Source organism: Ixodes scapularis, unplaced genomic scaffold (assembly GCF_016920785.2).
Source record: "Ixodes scapularis isolate PalLabHiFi unplaced genomic scaffold, ASM1692078v2 PGA_scaffold11__112_contigs__length_91849675, whole genome shotgun sequence".
Lineage (NCBI taxonomy): Eukaryota > Metazoa > Arthropoda > Arachnida > Ixodida > Ixodidae > Ixodes > Ixodes scapularis.
Window position 1 is genome coordinate 56,928,144 of NW_024609837.1, and position 5,997 is coordinate 56,934,140.

Below are 5,997 nucleotides of genomic sequence, written 5' to 3' on the forward strand. Positions count from 1 at the left end.
GCCGCACGGGATGCCTCTAGGATGCTAGGCCGTAGAACTTGCGGTCACACTGTGACCGTAGGCGATGTGGCAGTCCATCTCAACCGCCCTTATAACAGCTTGATGCACTGAGTGCATTTGTACTGTGCCTGCTCATATTTCCAGTGCTTGTACCTATGATATGCCAAGAAGTTAGCTTTTAGTATTTCACTACTATAATTAGACATGATAGTTATTGATGGTTGGAAAAACTCGCGTGTATACACTCCGTGCGACACGACTGGCGCGCCGCTGCGCGGCCGGTACCGAAGGTAGGCAGTGGGAGCCCCAGAGAAACGAAACTGAAACCACGCCGCGTACATTGGCACGCGCTGAAGTCGGAGCGGTGCGATTGCACTGGGTTCACAGCATGAAGTGATGTTGGTGCTGCATCGTTAAGTACTTCAATAATTATGCGTCGTATCTCGTGGGGACAAAGTTTCACAGTTTTTCACCTCGCCGATGTTTTGTGGGACAGCGACAACGATGGACCCGTGCCGTATGACGCGAGAAATTCGGCCTCCCGATCATGTCTGCCACTGTATCGGCACGACTGACATATTCTACACTGCCGCTTTGTGCTCCGCGTTTGTTTTCGTACCATAACGCCTACATGTGTTAGCACCGATGGGACGAATTGAAATGCCATCCCACACTCGCGGGTATGGAGTGCCAATTTCGTTGGAGGAATGCCCTCCAAGGAATTTTCGTCCCCATCGCACGTGTCGGTGATATTTCCGGACAAGTATGGCATGCAATCTGTACTTCATGAAGAAAGATTCGAACGGTAAAGAAAAAAGTGACAAATATGAATCTAAGGAAAACTAAATGAAACTCGGAATCACTGGAGAATCGACGTTTGAGTATGGAAGTTTATATGGTGTGCTTTCTTTTTTGATCAGCCTCCTTTTGGATGTGGAAACGCTGACACCCCGAGTTCTGTAGAAAACATTTTTTTTCTCTCTCCCGGCTTTAGAGCCACCTATCGCAAAGTTTTTCGAACTGGAAGTACCATACACTGGTCCCTTCCTATCTGTAAAGTGTGCACCACCCACGAGTGGTATTCTCTTGAGAGCCCTTTCATGGTCAAAACCAGTTCCCATTGAGTTACGCCGCCCAAACCAAATTTCCACCTGGTTTCCCTATGCCACCTCTTTTTGGTATAATAAGTGCTCTGTCATGTTACTGTCAAATCCAAGCACATGTGTACCCCAATCTGCACTTCGCAAAGCCCGGTTATAACACAACATTTTGAGTCCAATATTGGATAGCCCGTACAGCTTTATTTCTTTATTCGTTAGAAACTTAACTTTCACACCTGCTGTCTTAATGAAACTTGGCACACTTTGTGCACAAACTTAGCGAACGTCTCACTTGCCTCCAAATATCATCGTTCCAGCAGTCTTACGTTTACAGCGACGAGCGAAATAAATTTCTAACTTAGAGCATTTATGGTGGCGGTCGTCTTGCTTTTCGCAAAATTGCTCCAACTCCTTTTTCGGCCGCAACTGACTCAAACTCAATATATAATAAGAAGTGGAGAACAGCTAAATGCCCTTCTTAGGTCTGCCCCAGCACTCATGCAACGTCGCCCTCAACGTATCGGCTCAAAAAAACAAAAGTTCCGTCCGTGCGCGCTTCCGCCGCCACAGCTTGGCATGCGAAAAGGCGCCGCAGGCTGCTGAACGCGCCTCACTGTCGAACGCCATCTCCTCCGCTAGCGGCGCTACGCGCGTTTTTCAAGGTGCCCCTATAGTTTCTGCACGGAGCGTATAATAAGATATCATGCAGACTCTGGGAATCTGTATCCCAAATTTAGGTTGAATTGATAATAGTGAGGGCCTAAAGGGGTCATGAATATGATTTTAATGTTAAAAGAATTTGCAGCTTGTTATTTTAATTGGGTTCTTTATCTTGGCACAGCCATGGTGATCTAGAAGGGGAGGAGTGGCTGTTGCTCACCCCTAGCGGGCGAGAGCAGTCTCACGCTCTCACCGTTTCTGTCTGCACAGGTTGCGGACAAAAATCCGGGAACTTGTTGCAGACTCCCTTGTCACACACGTACCGGTACTGCATATCGCACAGTTGATACTATCCCCGTCGGGCGTCGTGTGATGTCCAACAGGAATCGGGGGCTGGGCGATGTTTCCGAATTCTTGTGTTACGGATATTTACCCAGAAAAACGGAATGGGCGGTCTCTCAAGGAAGGGCGCCCTTACAGGATTTTAGGTAAGCTGCGTACTTTACAGGAATGAACCACAGGATCGCACGGCCAAGGGCCGTGCGATAGTCATACCTCCCTTTCTAGCCGATCGTATCACAACCGAAAGAAAACATATTATATCCTCCCCTAAAGTACCGCAATTCCACCGTTAAGTCGCTAAGCAAAAAAATGAAAGCCGTTTACAACTCCCTGTAACACCGAATTGGAGCGCAGCTCTTGAGGAGGAGGAGGGAAGGGTACAGAGGGTTACCTGTTGTCGGGGCGGGGGGGGGGGGGGGGGGGTCATGTGGCCTTGGGGGGTCACGTGACCCCTCAGAAAAATTTTTCCGCTAGATTTAGCGGGGAAAATTTTCCGCTAGATTTAGCGGGGAAAATTTCCCCGCTAAATCTAGCGGAAAAATTTCCCCGCTAAATTCGAAAATATTCCCCGCTAAATTTAGCGGAAAAATTTCCCCGCTAAATCTAGCGGAAAATTTTCCCCGCTAGATTTAGCGGAAAAAATTCCCCGCTAAATCTAGCGGAAAAATTTCCCCGCTAAATCTAGCGGAAAAATTTCCCCGCTAAATCTAGCGGAAAAATTTCCCCGCTAAATCTAGCGGGAAAATTTTCCCCGCTAGATTTAGCGGAAAAAATTCCCCGCTAAATTTAGCGGAAAATTTTCCCCGCTAAATCTAGCGGAAATTTTCCCCGCTAAATCTAGCGGAAAATTTTTCCGCTAGATTTAGCTGAAAAAATTCCACGCTAAATCTAGCGGAAAAAATTCCTCTAGCGGAAAAATTTCCCCGCTAAATCTAGCGGGGAATTTTTTCCGCTAAATCTAGCGGGGAAAATTTTCCCGCTAGATTTAGCGGGGAAATTTTTCCGCTAGATTTAGCGGGGAAATTTTTCCGCTAGATTTAGCGGGGAAATTTTTCCGCTAGATTTAGCGGGGAATTTTTTCCGCTAAATCTAGCGGGGAAAATTTTCCGCTAGATTTAGCGGGGAAATTTTTCCGCTAAATTTAGCGGGGAATATTTTCGAATTTAGCGGGGAAATTTTTCCGCTAGATTTAGCGGGGAATTTTACCCATAATGCACCGCGCGGTTACGCCGACGGCGACGGCGACGGCGACGGCGACGCCGCTCAAGCCGGAAACGGGCCCCTAAGAGCTGCGCTCTAAAACGGACCATTTTGCAGACACGTATGGCAGCTGTGCTAACCACAGCGTGACATTCTCGAGGCTTTTAAGTAGTGTAGTTATTTGCTCAACTTGAAGCTGAGCTCTTCAAATCACGTCATTTAAATGTGAATAAATCATATCAAATCATATCCACTGGGTGACCCAAGGAGCGGCCAGGCTCTTTAAATCGATCGCAAAATTCGGTTTCTTAACCTATCGTGCTACGATTTTGTGCAGCGTTGTCCACAGATAGTATATTTTCTTTTTTTTTTTTAATTTTGCAAAAAGCAAATTTACTTGAGGAAAAAGAAAGAAAAAGGCTTAGCTTCTATGGAGATGCAGTGAAGCCAACGGTCTTCAAACAATACGGCACCACTTCACACGGGAGACAAGAGATGGCGCAAGCGGTCACAATGCCAACTGCCTCCAACGAACGAGCATACGGCGCTGAGAGCCAGCGTCTTTAGCAGACGATATTTTCGACTCAAAGCGGTGCGAGCTTTTTTGATATCAGTTGCCAATGCATTATTTTATCATCCTTACTAATAAAACATATTGGATGGACACATAATCGATTGAAAAAATGGTTTGTTGGGATATTTTGACTGTTTTTTTTGGGGTACTGATGTCGTCTGCCTTGCAGTTCCTTGTTGTGACTGCGCCTGTTTTTGTTTCTGCGACTGTCGCCACCTGTGGAACGCGCGCCGCTTTTGTGTTGAAACGATCGTCTGCTGAAGACGCCGGCTCTCAGTGCCGTATGCTCGTTTGTTGCTGGCAGTCGGCATCGTGACCGCTTGCGCCATCTCTTGTCTCCCGTGCGTAGCACCGCCATATTGTTTGAAAACCAGTGGCTTCGCTGCGTTTCCATAGGAGCTAAGCTTTTTTTTTTCTTTACTTTTTCCTCGGGTAAGTTTGCTATTTGCAAATTTTACAAAAAAAATGCACCATCTGTGGGCAACGCTGCACAAAATCTTAGCGCAATAGGTTAAGAAATAGATTTTTGCGGTCGATTTAAAGAGCCTGGCTGCTCCTTGGGTCACCCAGTATATTCAACGTCACTATAACAGGATGTCTGCAGCACAGACAGAGATCGACCAAAAATATGACTTGATGTGCCCCCTTAGAAAAATTAATTACAATGTATTAATTGTAATATGGGTTTTACAAAGAAAATGGTTAAGAACAGCAATGATAACGATAATATTACGTAATAATGCACGTGTAAGAGAACTCAGATTTACAGTCCAATGACTTGGCAAATTGAGTATAGATGGCAATGTTTATTACAGTAAACCGTTCTTAACTAGAAGTCATAACTACTAGAAAAGAATTCGAGATAAGCGGTTTTGAAATAAGCCAAGTGCCAATTGCACCCATTTTTTTATTTTTTTTTACCATCCCGATTTTTTTTTTGTGTGTGTGATTTTGTTTGGATGATTGGTTTCTTTGTCAACCAATGTTTGGGCTACCATGTTCATTGTTTGCAGTGCCCTGCCTGGTCTTTTTTTTTTTTTTTGCCATATTTGCAATATGTGTTGGCAAGATTTGGTAAGCCATCAGTACTTGCCAATTGGTTGTTTCTTATTTTGTTGCAAATTTTCTGGTATGTCATTTTCATACCTGATGTCATTGGAATTTTTTCGGAATCGCACGCATATTTTAGATGTATACTTTATATATATATTTTTTTGTTTTGTTTTGTTTTTTGTTTCTGCCCCCCTTACAATGATGCCTGGTAAGGGCAATGTAGGAAACTGAATAAATAAAAAATAATAACATTTTGCCGTTGGGAGTTCATTTCATAACAAGAAAATCTTTTGACTTAACCAATATTTCGAGGTAGCCAAGTTTCATGTTAATGAGGGATTTATGTAGTATTGCCATTTTAACTAACACATTGCCATCCTATACTCAATTTGGTGCCACACAAATTTGCCATTGGCGTTTGCAGTGCCACCAATCCGTGAATATCTTTGGGAGATCAAATAAAATGTTTAACTAATGTTGTATTACAATTTTCCACATGTTGCATGCAGTGAGCAGTGTCGTGTATAAATTCGAAATTGTTTGTGCTTGTGTTTTTCTTCTAGTTTCTGCAAGTATCTATTAGTGCAGTAATGTGAACAGATGCACTCGTGTATGGATTTTCATTTTCGGGTTTTCGACAAATCAAGATTGATGAGGTCAACCTGCGACGGTAGCTGTTTGTTCTGGTTTCTTCCTTTTGTACAAACCAAAATGGGAAATAGAAGCCTCGTATTTGCGAGGCACCAAACACAAGGAAAAAAAAAATCATTTCCCCTGCAAATGAAGTCAGTATACACAAAGTGTGCTTCTGCGGCCTTCTTTAGGGGCAATCACTATTATTTTTTTATGTGCTCTTTCATACAGGTTGTCCTCTAAAGCAAGTGTTAAACATTTCGTAAAGGTTTCCGACGCACACATGCGTCGCACCTTCCGCGGGGATCGCACATTCTGCGTTCAAACATTGCGTAGTACGGTTCTCAAAATCACCGTTTTGCCACAGTTTCAGAGAGAGTCGGGGTCCACCTGGAGCGACTGAGGAGGCAGCGGGAAGAAGCGGGACGTGTGCAG